Source organism: Pinus tabuliformis, chromosome 1_1, assembly GCF_031772625.1.
Source record: "Pinus tabuliformis cultivar Carrire ecotype Pingquan chromosome 1_1, CPIR1, whole genome shotgun sequence".
Lineage (NCBI taxonomy): Eukaryota > Viridiplantae > Streptophyta > Pinopsida > Pinales > Pinaceae > Pinus > Pinus tabuliformis.
Window position 1 is genome coordinate 835,183,287 of NC_142297.1, and position 15,913 is coordinate 835,199,199.

A 15,913-nucleotide genomic window follows, 5' to 3' on the forward strand; every position below is an offset into this window, starting at 1 on the left:
TCGAAAAGCCACCTAACTTCGTTCCATCCTCCTTCAAAGATTTCTCTTTTCCTTTTATTTGTTTTCTTCTTCCACTTGCCCTGCTCCTTTAATTCAACCCTTTTGCGAAATTGAACAACATTTGCTTCTCCACCATATTTGAAAGCTCCATCAATAAACACTATACTCCTTTATATATGCTTGTAGGCTCCCTGTTTGCGTGATATATTTCACCTTCGCTCTCGCACTCCAAGTCTCATCATGCGGTCCAAAATGAGCTATCAAGGATTCCTTCATCTTCTTCCATGTGGTGATGTCCTCCGTCATCTTACCCAAAGCAATCTGCTCTCCACGCCTTCTCAACGACATCTTCGCATCCTTTGTCACGAATGATACAATAGTCCTTACCTTCATTTCCTTTGACACCCAATCGATCCAAGTATGGCTCCATATCCCAAACAAATTTGCCCAATATATTCATGTTCCATGTGCCATTGTACGACTATGATTCCTTTGCTTTCACATGGATAGAAATGTTGGACGAACCCTTCACAACAACCTTCTTCAAAACTACTAATTCATATGTCACGGTAGAGGAGAGGTTTCCCACCAACTCCTCCAACTTCTACAATCTCTTAAATGCTTCATGGATCTGAAGCCGGCAGTCACAAACCCAGGGTGCACCTCCAAGCTATACTCTTCCCAAGTCCAGTAAGGTGTGTGGCACTAGTGCAGTTTCTCCTCAATCCCTAAACCAACTTGAGTCTACTAACGCCCAAACTATTCCTCTAGCCTATGTACCCTGTAGAGAGACTGATATCTTATACTTGCGGAATTAGTATTCAACCAAATCTTAATACAACATCCCTTCACTTAACTTATCTTCAATTACCCAATTCATGTTTTCACAATGTAAAACTAGTACACAAAATATACACAAAAATAATACAATGGAACAAGAGGGGGAACTCCCAAAGTACTTCCCCACACCTCAGTTTTATTACTTCAGAAATTTGGTTACAATAGACTTTGGTTTTGTTAGGCTGAACTCCAAATAGATTTCTACCACAGCCTTCATACAAAAATAATAATACATTCAGGTTGCAGCTATACAACTCGCATCACACAACCAATACAAAATATCAAAACCAACACTACACGATACCCCACAACTTATGAAACCTACAACAATACGTGATAGAACTGAATAAAACCATAGACAAACTTTGCCTCACCTTTACTTCACTACTCTCTTTAGAGTGAGCTCACCTCATGAAATCAGCGTATCTTCCCCTTCTTCGCACAATTTCTTATGCTCTACAATCTTGCTTCTTGTTGGATGATCTTCATTGCTTCGATGCTTCGATGCTTCCTCAACTCGTCTTCCCTTCCTTTTATTTATGCTCGATTCACCTTGCACACAAACAATCGCATCTCTTTGTATGCACGTTCAAGAAAACCTACATTCTCCTCGAGTTGGCCTTCGTTCATCCATGCTGACATTCCATGCATTCATCTCCATTCGAGCGGGCTCATCTTGTCGTGCCATCATTCGAGCACACCTTCGTCATTCCATCTCGTCAATTCATACCAATCGTTCCACCAATCTCACCTCAAGTGCACTCATGCACTCATTCATATCGTTTAACTGAACTCGTCTCACCCCAACTTGGGTGCACTAAGGGTGCTCACGTGCGCTCTTCATGTACTCATTTGACTCATTCAACCAAACTCCTCTCGCCCCAACTTGGCTGCGCTAGGGAGCTCAAGCCTGAGAGCTTGACATGAAGCCTCCCTCCACAAATTCATCCTGGTCCACAGATATCCTTCCATCTCATCCTATTCTACCAAATTCTCATTCCATGCATCAACGTCTTCCTCCAAGTCAACATACTTCTTCTCTTCATGTTGATCCTCATCTCTTCTACACTCTTCTGTAGTAGAAGTTTGGGCATCAACCTTCCCAACTTCAATTGCTTCACACTCTCTCGTACAAGTCCTTGTGACCATCATCTTTGGAATATCTGATAAACTCAAAAATACCATTTGATAATGCCTTTATCATCTTCGAGTGTTTGTGAGCATGGACTCTACACGACCCAATCTCTGATGAACCTCTTCTTCCTACTACCCTACCTCCACACGAATCGTTGTCATCTTGCATTCTTCCGTCGTGTCTCCCACGATAGGGATAATCATTGGCTCCCTCATTCTTTCATATATTAACAATTTCCCCAAGTGTGGTATTGGCACAGCCTCCTGTCCAATCATAAACTCTACGCCAAGTACAACTTCATAGTCATCCATCTTGGTGATAGTGAAGCCAACCTTCACTTTCCAATTTCCAATCTTCAACCGAACATCTTCTGCTATCCCAAGGAATCTTCCTCCTTCTAAAATTCACCGCCTTGAAAGATGCATGTGTTGGAATGAGCTTTAATCCCAATCTCCTAGCCACATCTTCCTTCATGAAGTTATGAGTTGTGAGACGCTTCGTTATCCAACATGCCCATCTTCACGAAATTCAGCTTCCTCCTTTTCGGATCATGTTTAGGCGTAGCTCCCTTCATTTTAGTCGCTCCCAGGACAATGCTTTGCCATGTTCTCCTCTCTATACAACCAACATACAGGAGGTTTCTTCCCCTTCGAAAATCCATCTGACTTCATTCCATCCTCCTTCAAATATTCTCTTTTCCTTTATTTGTTTTTTTCTTCCACTCGCCCTACTCCTTCCCTTTTATCTTTCCTTTACCACAATCCAAAAGCTTATCTGCAGCAACGATGGCTTCTTCAAGAGACTGAGCCTTCTACCTCTTTACTTTAGCTTTATCCCAAGGTTGCAACTCTTTTATGAAATTGAACAACATTTGCTTCTCCATCATATTTCAAAGCTCCATCCATTCATAAACACTATACTCCTTTATATATGCTTGTAGGCTCCCTATTCGCCTGATAGATTTCACCTTCTCTCTTGCACTCCAAGTCTCATCATGTAGTCCAAAATGAGCTATCAAGGATTCCTTCATCTTCTCCCACTTGGTGAAAACCTCCGTCATGTTACCCAAAGCAATCTTCTCTCCACGCCTTCTCAACAACATCTTCACATCCTTTGTCAAGAATGATACAAAAATCCTTATCTTCATTTCCTCTAAAGTCACACCCAATCGATCCAAGTATGGCTCCATATCCCAAACAAAGTTGCCCAATATCTTCATGTTCCATGCACCATCATACGACTGTGATTCCTTCACTTTCACATGGATAGAAATGTTGAATGAACCCTGCCCAACAACCTTCTTCAAAACTGCTAATTCATTTATCATGGTAGTGGAGAGGTTTCCCACCAACGCCTCCAACTTCTACAATCTCTTAAATGCTTCATGGCTTTGATCCCAGTAGTCACAGCCCCAGGGCACACCTCCAAGTTATACTCTTCCCAAGTCCCCTAAGGTTTGTGACACTGGTGTGGTTTCTCCTTAATGGCGAAACCAACTCGAGTATATTAACGCCTATACTATGCCTCTAGCCTATGTACCCTGTAGCGAGACTAATATCTTATACTTGCGAAATTAATATTCAACCAAATATCAATACAATAGCTCTTAACTTAACTTATCTTCAATTATCCAATTCATGCTTTCACAATGTAAAACTGGTACACAAAATATGCACATAAATAATACAATGGAACAAGAGGGGGAACTCCCAAAGTACTTCCCCACACCTCAGTTTTATTACTTCGGAAATTTGGTTACAACATACTTCAGTTCAGTTAGGCTGAAATCCAAACATTTTGCTACCACAACCTTCCTACAGAAATAATAATACAGTGGAGTTGCAGCTATTCAGCTTGCAGCACACAACCAATACAAAATATCAAACCCAACCCTTCATGATACCCCACAACATATGAAACCTGCAACAACATGTGTTAGAACTTAACAAAACCATAGACAAACTTTGCTCACCCTTACTTCACTACTCTCTTTAGAATGAGCTCGCCTCATGAACTCGACTTATCTTCCCCTTCTTCACACGATTTCTTATGCTTTGCAACCTTGCTTCTTGTTGGATGATCTTCGTTGCTTCGATGATTCCTCAACTCGTCTTCCCTTCCTTTTATTTATGCTCGATTCGCCCTCCACATGAACAATCGCATCTCTTTGTATGCATGTTCAAGCAAACCTGCCTTCTCCTCTAGCCGACCTTCATTCGTCCACGCTGAAATTCCATGTATTCTTCTCCATTCGAGCGGGCGCATCTGGTCATGCCATCGTTCGAGCACACCTTCGTCGTTCCATTGTTCGAGCGAACCTTCTTCGTGCCATCTCGTTAATTCATTCCAATTGTTCCACCAATGTAATCTTGGGTGCACTCATTCATATCGTTTAACTAAACTCGTCTCGCTACAACTTGGGCGCACTAGGGCACTTGCGTGCGCTCTTCATGTACTCATTCAGCTCATTCAACCAAACTCCTCTCGCCCCAACATGGGTGCGCCATGGAGCTCAAGCCCGAGGGTTTGACAGGAAGCTTCCCTTGTGAGGATAACATCCAACCACTAAGCAACATTGGGCCACCTATCGTCAAACCCTAAGCTCTACAAGAAACTCAACTCAAGAAAAGGAAAAGATAGTGTATGTTGATTTAGGTTGTAAAAACTATACTTGTTCTAAGGTTTGCTTCCCAAACTCCACACAATATTATATTAAAATGAAATACATTAGCATGAGTAAGGTGAGCATGAATTTAAGGCAAAGATAGTGTGTTATGTGAGCATCAACTCTACGCGACCCAATATCTCATGAACCTCTTCTTCCTACTGCCCTGCCTCCACACGATTCGTTGTCATCCTGCATTCTTCTGCCACATCTCCCATTATAGGGACAATCACTGGCTCCCTCATTCCTGCATGAATGAACAATTTCCCCAAGTGTGGTACTAGCACAACCTCCTACCCAATCATAAAATCTATGCCAAGTACAACTTCATATTCATCCATCTTGATGATACTGAAGTCAACCTTCCCTTCCCAACTTCCACTCTTCACTAGAACGTCTTCTACTATCCCAAGGACTTTGCTTCCTTCTGAATTCACAGCTTTGAAACACGCACGGTTAGGAACGAACTTCAATCCCAATCTCCTAGCCACATCTTCCTTCATGAGGTTGTGAAATGCTCTCCTATCCAACATAGCCATCAGCGAACTCCCAACTATGTCCATCTTCATGAAATTCAGCTTCCTCCATGTTTCGGGATAGCTCCCTTCACCATAGCCGCTCCCAAAACGTGCATAACCTTGTTCTCTCTCATCCTTCTCCACTTGCTGCAAAGTTGTGGCTTTCTGTGTTAACGAAAAATGCTTCTCCAAGTGCTCCTCACTACAAAACCAACAAATAAGAGGTTTCTTCCTCTTCAGAAAGCCACATGACTTCTTTCCATCCTCACTCGTAGATTTTTCTCTTCCTTTATCTATTTTCTTCCTCCTCTCACCCTACTCTGTCCCTTCTGTCATGCCTACATGGTAGTCCAAAAGTTTATGTGCAATAGTGATGACATCTTCAAGAGACTTGTAATATTCCTAATTAGCCATGGCTAATTGGAATATTCAATTTTGTTCAATTTTTGCATTCTATAGTTATTTGTGAATAAAAAGCAAGGAAGGGGGACATAACTCACTTTAGAATAAAAAGTCACTTCCTAGGTAGCACAACGTTGTGACTTAAAGGGGAGCCAAGGGGGCCAAAGGGGGACGTAGAAATGGAGCCCACGCAGACACATGGAGAGACCGCGTAGGAGGGAAGGAACATGTGGCAAGAAGGGAACCATGCAGGAAGAGGTGAGTCTTGGGATTGAGAGAGGCGAAGGCTACAAAAGAGAGAGGAGCCCCCTCATTTTGGATCATTCAGTTATGTGCAATTTTGAGTTAGTTGTTTCGACTTCTGAGCACGCTGGTTGTTTAGCTGGTCTGCAGAACTGTTTAGTGCATTGAGTGTCTCCGTTCGGAGATCTCACCCTTAGCCCCGGGGGACTTCGAGTGCCTACTTGGGTAAGGTATTTTCGTTGGCATTTCAGCAGCAGTATTTTCAGCATTTCAGCAGTGGTTTTATCAGTATTCTGGAGGACTACGCAGCACTGGGAGAGGGACGCAGTTCTTTTTGGGAGCAGTCTGGATTGAGGGTTTGTGGAGGATTTGAGCCAAGGGATTGAGCAAGAGATCAGATCTTGCATATTGGAGGAGTTTGGCAGAGTTCTGGGCTGAGTTTCGGAGGGTTCTATTCAGTGGAAGTGCAGAGCAGTGAGGAACTGCGCAGAACCCCAAGGGGGTGATTTTCAGGGGTCGGCCATTCCAGGAAAGCTTTCTGGGTTTTTCTGGGTTTTTCTGGGTTTCTTGAGTAGAGTCTGATTCCAGAGTTTTAGTTTTTTCTGAGGAGGGGAGCAGTGCCAAATCCTCATTTGATTTCTAGCAGCAGCAACAATGGCGCAACAGTTTTCCCAGCAGCTTGGACGCAGATCAGAGAGGGGCCATTCCTTTGCTATTCTGAGTGTATTTCTTCACTTGCCTTGTGCAAGTAGAGGTGCCATCTTCCTGATCACCTCCTGTACTCATTTTATTACTCAATATAATAAAATGGCTTAGCATTCTCTCTGCATTTCGTGTGTATCTGTTTATGGTTTATTTGATATATATAGTATCATTGTTACTTGTATCTTGGCTATTATACCACTTGTGTGTTTCTATTATACTCTTAGACAGAGTCTGGAAAGGGCCAGGTAGCCTCCGGATCTCGTCCTCTTTTTAGAGGCGACATATCTGGTAAATGCCCTCCCAATCCATCTCCGGTTGGAGTTTGCTTGTGTTTGGGGTATATTCCTGATATGGGATATTACAGTGGTATCAGAGCGTAGATCTGGCTTAGCCTGTGGAGCTAGCAATCTATGACACCCGAGGAGAAACCCTATATCTGTTACAGAGGTTGGAGATACAGAGACGTTGGGCGTAGGTTGGAGAATACCTACGGAGAGGGAGACTGTGTTCCGGTGGTGGACGCAGAACAGGAGAGCCAGTAGTGGATGCAGAACAGATGGTTGATGAGGATGGGAAGAGATTTGCGGATATGCTCCTCAAATCAGTGCAGGATCTGTCGAGGTAGATTGAGGTGATGGGGCAAAGATTCACGGCAGTAGAGGCCAAACAGCATGAGAGCCCATGAGTTTTTCAGATTGGTGAAGGATCAGGTGCATCCCATCACTTGCCAGAGCAGCGTGATACTGCGCAGCAGGTGGCCTCACATGCCCCTACACGCTCTACCATGCCCACTTTCTTAGGAGCAGACAGGGGGGCCGTAGCCTAGCAGGAGGCAGAGCCCGGACATATGGGCGATTATTTTGTAGAGTACCAGGCCTATGGGCAGGAGTTCAGGGAAGCCCTCTCATTCAGAGATTTTGTTCAACTCCAGCGGGATAGTAGACCCCGCGACCATCACAAAGGGTACCGGCATTACCATGATGGTGACACCCACCGTGCAGCGAGTAGATTCCACTTGCCTACATTTGATGGTTTATCAAACAGTTCGACAAAGTCTTGGGTGGAGAAGCTGGACATTTATTTCCAACTTGGCCAGATATCGGAGACAGAGGCCATCAAGGTGGCAACATTGCATTTGGATGGTGAGGCCCAGGATTGGTGGTTTCATGGGATGGTGACACTAGGGCACTCCACAGTGACGACATATGCCAAGTTTACCAGGAGACTGATGGAGCGATTTGATCGGAGGGATCCAGAGCAGCATTTTGTTGAGCTAATGAGGCTCAAACAGACAGGGAGCCCAGAGACCTACATTGCAGATTTCTTGAGGGTCTCTGTGATGGTGCCAGACCTATCCACAGCACGGAGGGTCTATATGTATGTTGAGGGGTTAGCAGAGCCACTTCGAGGTTTAGTTCGATCCACTAGACCAGCCACACTCCAGGACGCTATCAGCAGCACTCGGGACTTACAAGATGTCTTACCCAGGACCTGGACACCTTACCCCCAGAGACAGACTTTCCAGTCTGAGGGGAAGGACGTGAGGATTCCACCTCCAAAAGGGAATCCAAGACGAGTACAGCTTGATGATGATGCCAGGAGGGAGCTGAAGAAGAAGCGGTTGTGCTTCACATGTCAGGAGCCGTGGGCACTGGGACATAGATTTGCTGCTGGTAAAGCACATTTTATTGAGGTCTTCTCTGAGAACAGTGGAGAAGAGGATGACGAGAAGGATGGGGGGGGCAGAGATAGCCATGTCGTACAAGGACCTCTACCACCTCCACCACCAGCAGCAGGAGGTGCATCATTTTCACCCACTGGAGGGGCCCTTGCAGCACTGCGAGGAGTTCCCAAGTATCTGACGCTACGCGTACGAGGGACAGTATGTGGCCTGTGAGTATCAATTTTGGTTGACAGTGGGGCAACCCACAACTTCATCGATGCACAAATGGTTGAGCAGAGAGGCATACAGACAGAGAGCTTCGATGGGTTTCAGTCTTGGTCCGAGGAGATCAGACCATGACATGTGCTCGTTATGTTACGGAGCTTTCAGTGACGATAGGCACCTACTTGTTGACCGACCACTTTTTCGTGGTCGATATTCCGGACACCAACATGATACTGGGTGTTCAGTGGCTTATCACTCTAGTGAAGGTCACGACAGATTGTAAGACCCTAGAGATGGAGTGGGATGATGAGAAGATACGGGGACAACACGCATATCCGCCTCAGACTATTTCGGCTCATCGGATGGAGGCAGTCTTCCGAAAGGGGGACATAGAGTGGGCAGTGGAGCTGCATGCATCATAGGCAGCAACTTCAGGGTAGACGGTACATCCAGAGATACAGTGTATCCTTGATCGGTATGCCATAGTGTTTGGGGAGATTCCACCAAGACAGCCACCGGATTGGGGGTTTGAGCACACCATCGAGCTTGAGCAGGGCATACAGGCCGTGATCACCACCCCCTATAGGCACCCCAAGGCCTATCGGGATAAGATTGAGCGGGCTATCCAGGAGTTGCTGGCTCTTGGGCATATCAGAACGAGCACGAGTCCTTTTGCTTCTTCTGTGGTGTTGGTGAAGAAGAAGGACGGTACATTAAGAATGTGCATTGACTACAGGGCCCTGAACAAGAAGACCCTGAAGAACAGGTACCCCATACCCAGGATCGATGAGTTGATGGACGAGTTGAGAGGGGCAAGCTTCTTCTCAAAGATTGATTTGAGGTCTGGGTACCATCAAATTCGCGTGAGGGAGCAGGACATTCCCAAGACCGCCTTTAGGTGTCACTATGGGCACTTTGAGTTCTTGGTGATGCCTTTTGGGCTAACCAATGCCCCAGCTACATTTCAGTCCTGTATGAATCACATCTTCCGTAGTCACTTGAGGAAGTTTGTGTTGGTATTCTTTGATGACATTCTCATTTACAACAGGACTTGGGAGGAGCATCTCCAGCGCATTAAGACAGTATTGTGTATCTTATAGGAGCAGCAGTTCTATGCCAAACTCCCCAAGTGTGAGTTTGGGTTGATGGAAATGTTGTATCTGGGACACATCATAGGGGTGGACAGAGTGAGGGTCCACGAGGAGAAGATCAGGGACATCAGAGAATGGTCGGAGCCGAGAAATGTGATGGAACTTCGAGGATTCATTGGCATTTGTACTTACTACCAGAAGTTCGTCAAAGGTTTCTCGCAGCTTGCTGCACCCCTGATAGATTTGATGAGGAAGGGGGCATTCAGCTGGTCAGATACAGTGCAGCGAGCCTTTGACAGGCTCAAGGAGGTTATGAGCATCTGCCCAGTGCTTGCGTTGCCAGATTTTACGGAGCCTTTTGTTTTGGAGTGTGATGCGTCGGGAGAGGGGATCGGCGCAGTATTGATGCAGGGAGGTCACCCTATAGCCTTCGAGAGCCAGAAACTCCTTCCGCACAAGAGGTTGTATTCTATATATGACAAGGAGATGCTGGCCATCATGTATGCATTGGCCAAGTACCAGCAGTATCTGGTGGGTAACAGGTTCAGGGTGAGGACTGATCACAACAACCTCAAGTTCTTTTTGGAGCAGAAGCAGTTACAGGAGAGGCAGCAGAAGTGGATCAGTAAGATCCAAGCATATGACTTTGACATTGAGTATGTCAAAGGTAAGAACAACGTGGTAGCAGATGCCCTTTCACATAGACCAGCCACGTTGTCTTTTATGAGTTTGGATACAGACTAGAGAGCTCGACTCTTAGTAGAGTACTCCAAGGACAGGTTTGCATGTGACATTTTGGACGGATAGGTGGCAGATGACAAGTACAGGGTGATCGATGAGATCATCTATTACAAGGATCGGATCTTCTTGACTGAGGGGTCTCAGCTCAAGAAGAAGACACTCCAGGCATCACATGACTCACCATTGGCAGGCCATCAGGGGTTTACCAAAACCTACAGGGCCATCAGAGAGAGGTTCTCATGGAAGGGCCTCAAGGAGGACGTACTCCAGCATGTCAGGGAGTGCAATGTTTGCCAGCAGCCAGACAAACAAGGGGGAGATGAGCCATCCCGTGGGATTATTGCAGCCTCTTCCCATTCTGAAGGGGAAATGGGAGAGTATTTCGATGGACTTCATCACAGGGTTGCCCATGATACAGGGCAAGGATTGTATCTTTGTCATCGTTGATCGGCTGACAAAGTATGCACATTTCTTTGCCATATCCGCACATTATACAACAGCACAGGTGGCCGAGCTGTTCTTCAGAGAGATCTTCAGGCTACATAGTCTTCCTAAGACCATCGTCAGTGATAGGGACAGTTGTTTCATGGGCGGGTTTTGGCAGGAGCTTTTCCAGTTGGTGGGGACAGAGTTGACACCGAGTACCAGAGTTGACATCGAGTACCAGTTATCACCCATAGATGGATGGACAGACAGAGATAGTTAACAAGTGGCTAGAGGGCTACTTGCGTAACTATGTCAGTGGGCAGCAGCGGGCATGGTTGAGGTGGCTACATCTAGGGGAGTACTGCTACAATACTTCACATCACATGTCCATTGGTATGTCATCATTCTATGCGTTATATGGCTATCATCCTTTATCTTTTGTTGACGTGATGTTTGGTGATAGCAGGGCTCCTAGAGCCAAGATTTGGATCCAAGAGAGTCAGGATATATCTCCGAGCTCTCAAGGATAACATGGCTACAACACAGAACCAGCAGAAGCTGTATGTCGACAGGGATCGGGTGGAGAGACAGTTCAAGGTTGGGGACATGGTCTACCTATGATTACAACCATACCGACAGTCGTCGCTTAAGCAGAAGGGGGCTGAGAAGCTCAAGCCCCGCTTTTATGGGCCATACAGGGTGATACGTAGGATTGGAAAGGTTGCATATGAGTTGGAGCTGCCCCAAGGCAGCAAGATTCATAACATTTTTCATGTATCATGCCTGAAGAAGGCATTGGGGCAGCAGGTGACCGTGACAGATGAGCTACCACCCATGGATGATGAGGGGCATTTGGTATTGCAGCTAGAGGCTATCATTGATACCAGGGAGAGGCAACTACGGAGCAGGACTGTCATGGAATTCTTCGTGAGGTGGAAGAATTTGTTGGATCAGGATGCCACTTGGGAGAGTGAGAAGATCTTACAGCATCCATCACTTCAGTTGCTTGAGGATAGGCAACATTTTGCCGGGGGAGACTGTAATATTCCTAATTAGCTATGGCTAATTGGAATATTCAATTTTGTTCAATTTTTGCCTTATATAGTTATTTGTGAATAAAAAGTGAGGAAGGGGGACATAACTCACTTTAGAATAAAAATTCACTTCCTAGGTAGCACAACGTTGTGACTTAAAGGGGAGCCAAGGGGGCCAAAGGGAGACGCAAAAATGGAGCCCACGCAGACACATGGAGAGACTGCATAGGAAGGAAGGAACACATGTCAAGAAGGGAACCACGGAGGAAGAGGTGAGCCTTGGGATTGAGAGAGGCGAAGGCTACAAAAGAGAGAGGAGCCCCCTCATTTTGGATCATTCAGTTATGTGCAATTTTGAGCTAGTCGTTTCGACTTCTGAGCACGCTGGCTATTTAGTTGGTCTGCAGCACTGTTTAGTGCATTGAGTGTCTCCGTTCAGAGATCTCGCCCTTAGCCCCGGGGGACTTCGAGTGCCTGCTCGGTAAGGTATTTTCGTTGCATTTCAGCAGCAGTATTTTCAGTATTTTAGCAGTGGTTTTATCAGTGTTCTGGAGGATTGCGCAACACTGGGAGAGGGACGCAGTTCTTTTGGGAGCAGTCTGGATTGAGGGTTTGTGGAGGATTTGAGCCAAGGGATTGAGCAAGAGATCAGCTCTTGCATATTGGAGGAGTTTGACAGAGTTCTGGGCTGAGTTTCGAAGGGTTCTATTCAGTGGCAACGCAGAGCAGTGAGGAATTGCGCAAAACCCCAAGGGGGTGATTTTTGGGGGCCGGCCATTCCAGGAAATCTTTCTGGGTTTTTCTGGGTTTCTAGACTAGAGTCCGATTCCAGAGTTTCAGCTTTTTCTGAGGAGGGGAGCAGTCCCAAATCCTCGTTTGATTTATAGAAACAGCAGCAGCAGCGCAATAGTTTTCCCAACAGCTTGGATGCAGATCAGAGAGGGGCCATTCCTTTGCTATTCTGAGTGTATTTCTTCACTTGCCTTGTGCAAGTATAGGTGCCATCTTCCTGATCACCTCCTGTACTCATTTTATTACTCAGTATAATAAAATGGCTTAGCATTCTCTCTGCATTTCTTGTGTATCTGTTTATGGTTTATTTGATATATATAGTATCATTGTTACTTGTATCTCGGCTATTATACCACTTGTGTGTTTCTATTATACTCTTAGAGTCTGGAAAGGGCCAGGTAGCCTCCAGATCTTGTCCTCTTTTTAGAGGCGACATATTTGGTAAATGCCCTCCTAGTCCATCTCTGGTTGGAGTTTGCTTGTGTTTGGGGTATATTCTTGATATGGGATATTACAAGACTGAACCTTCTGCCTCCTTACTTCAGCTTTATCTCTGTAATGTCCCAAAAAAGAAATAACAGTGCTAAATAAGCAAAATACACATATGACACAGAAAAAATCAGACAACAATTAAACACCCGTAAAATTGCACTAGAATTACGCCAAACTGAGCACAATCCCAGGTGAGAAAAATGCTACCTGGATGCAAGGAAAAGAATTCTCCCAGTGTTCTGCGTTGGGCGTAGAAATTCTACAATCGCTCGCTAGAAGAAACCCCTATTTGAGCCTCCAAAAGTGCTCAGAAAATTCCGCCAAATTAATCTTGAGCTCTCCACCAAAAACCCAGAAAGGGTTTGGCCTATATCCTAGCCAAAGTCGAATCCATAAAATGGTGCAAATTCCCCAATTAACTTGCAATTTTCCCTATTATAAGAATAAGGAGTTGAGGCCCGAATATCGCCCAGAAACTTCTAAAATTTAAGCCACAGACTCCTCTCACAAAACCCACAAAAACCCATAAATGGTTTGGCATGGTTTTGACCTTCCAAAATCGACCCCCAAAAGAGCACTACGCAGTCCCCAACAATTCTACACTGTATGTTGGAAAGATACAGCTGAGAACCCCACTTCCAATGCTCAGAAAATTCTGCAAATTCATATTTGAGGTCCTTGTCAAAAACCAGAAAAACCCAAAATGGTTTGGCTTGGTTTTGACCTTCCAAAATCAACCCCCAAAAGGCCCTATGCCCTCAAAATCTGCTGAAGCATACTGCCTGCCAATACACCAAAAAAATCATCCTCAAAATACAAATGCTGGAAAACTCTCTACAATATCCTCCAGATGATAATGGATGAACCTCTCCATGGTGGTACTCGAAGTCCCCCAAAGAAAGAGTGAGTTCTCCAACTGGAAAACTGTTAAAATTGGCAACCAGGGCAAAACTTCATGTGGGTCATCTTATTCATGGCTAATAATATTTTTATTAGATTCCTCTCGTCGAGAGGTGTAGGATTGATATAAATATCATCCAATTCCGATAAGTATTCATGGAGATATGAATTTATTTTGATTATGGAATTATTATCAAGCCGACCTACAACTCATGTAGGCTCAAAAGCCCAACAGTCGCATCTATTCACCCACCAACGTTGTGTATAAATATGAGAGGACATTTCCTCATTTGGACTCATCTCATCACATCTCTCTCTCTCTCTACTGCGCAGATATGAGTCTCTTCTCTACTGCGCTAAAATGGGTCTCTCTCTCTCACACATGTTAAGCCGGAAGCTGTTGAAATTGAAGCTACAACTGCAGAAGTAAAGATTGACTTGCGTGGCCTAGAAGATCTCCTCTTTGGAACTGCGCTGTAGGTTCATCTGAACCTCCTTTGAAAGCCGCAACTTTTGGTGGTGGAATGAAGTCAATCCGACGAACGGTTTGCAAAATATCGACTGCCCTAGTTTGAAGCCGGAAACTGCTGAAACTGAAGCTGTAACTGCAGAAGTAAAGATTCACTTGCGTGGCCTAGAAGATCCCCTCATCTGAACTGCGTTGTAGGTTCATCTAAACCTCCTCTGGAAGCCGAAACTTTTGGTGGTGGAATGAAGTCAATCCGACTGTCGGTTTGTAAGATATGGTCTGCCCTAGTTTGATAATGAAGCCGCTAATGCTGATGCTACTAATCTAGGGTTTGCTACTGCTGATATGAATCAGATTTATTGTACTATTTCTCTCTGCTGAATTATTGAAGATAAAAGAAGATTTGATCAAGGGTTTCCCCACACATTGTGGGGTTTGTCCCTGGCTAGCCGCCACATCTTATGTCTCTTGTCTTGGCTTGTTTTCTGTCGATCGTTTAATGTTCTATCTGCACTTTACTTTATGTACATGTGATTGCTAATCGGTGGAATATAATAAGAAAAAGAAGTAAACTGTTATAAGCATAGAACATACCATAACTTAACATGGTATCCGAGCTGAGGTGAAGACAAAGCCCGAGCAAGAGCAAGAGCAATCATTGAAGAGAAGATTGACAAGGCTATCCTAAAAGAACTATGGGGTCCTCAACACTCTTTCCTGCCGAAGACAAGCTCCGTGTGAAAGCTAACTATCACGGATGGAAGATGTCTATCGATCTAACCCTTGAAGATCAAGGAGTGTTGGACCATGTAAGAGGCAATATTGTTGAGCCTTCATCAAATGCATCTGCTGTTGCCTGGAACAAATGGAAAAATGGAGAAGTCAAAACAAAGAAGATCATCCGGGACTCTATCGACAAGCGCTTGGTGGCCTACATCTCTGATCTAGACACCTCCAAGGAAATCTACGACAGACTGGTGAGTTTATTTAAAGTTAATGATGCAAATCAAGTTTTGTTTCTTAGAAATAAGTTGAGGGAAATCAAGAAGGGTAAAGATGAAAGTATGCAAGCATACTTCTTAAGAATCACCGAGATCAAGAACGATCTCCTATCTATTGGGGAAACCATTACTGTCAGAGAAATGGCACTAACAACTCTCGGAGGATTACCATCTAAATGGTATGTGTTCAGGACTACTCTTCTGAACAATAATGTAATTCCTAGTTTCGAGGAATTAATGGCTAGATGCATTCAAGAACAAACAAGGGTAGAAGAGCAGGAAATGCCCTTGCCTAAAGGTCCTCCTGCTGCTTTTTCTTCTCATGCTAAGAAAAGAAATAATTCTGGGTCTAAATCGAAAAGAGAGGCTGGATTTAAGGGTGGAAGAAAAGGACGATGTTACATTTGCGATAAAACAAGTCACTATTGTTATAGACATTTTTGTGCCTTACAGCGATAAGCATGAAATGTCCATAAACCAAGGGATCCTAAGTCCCTAAAAGTGTTGTTCCAACTCCTCAAGAAACAAGGTCAACAAATTACAGCTTCTCCTAGAAGTTCTCCACCAGAAA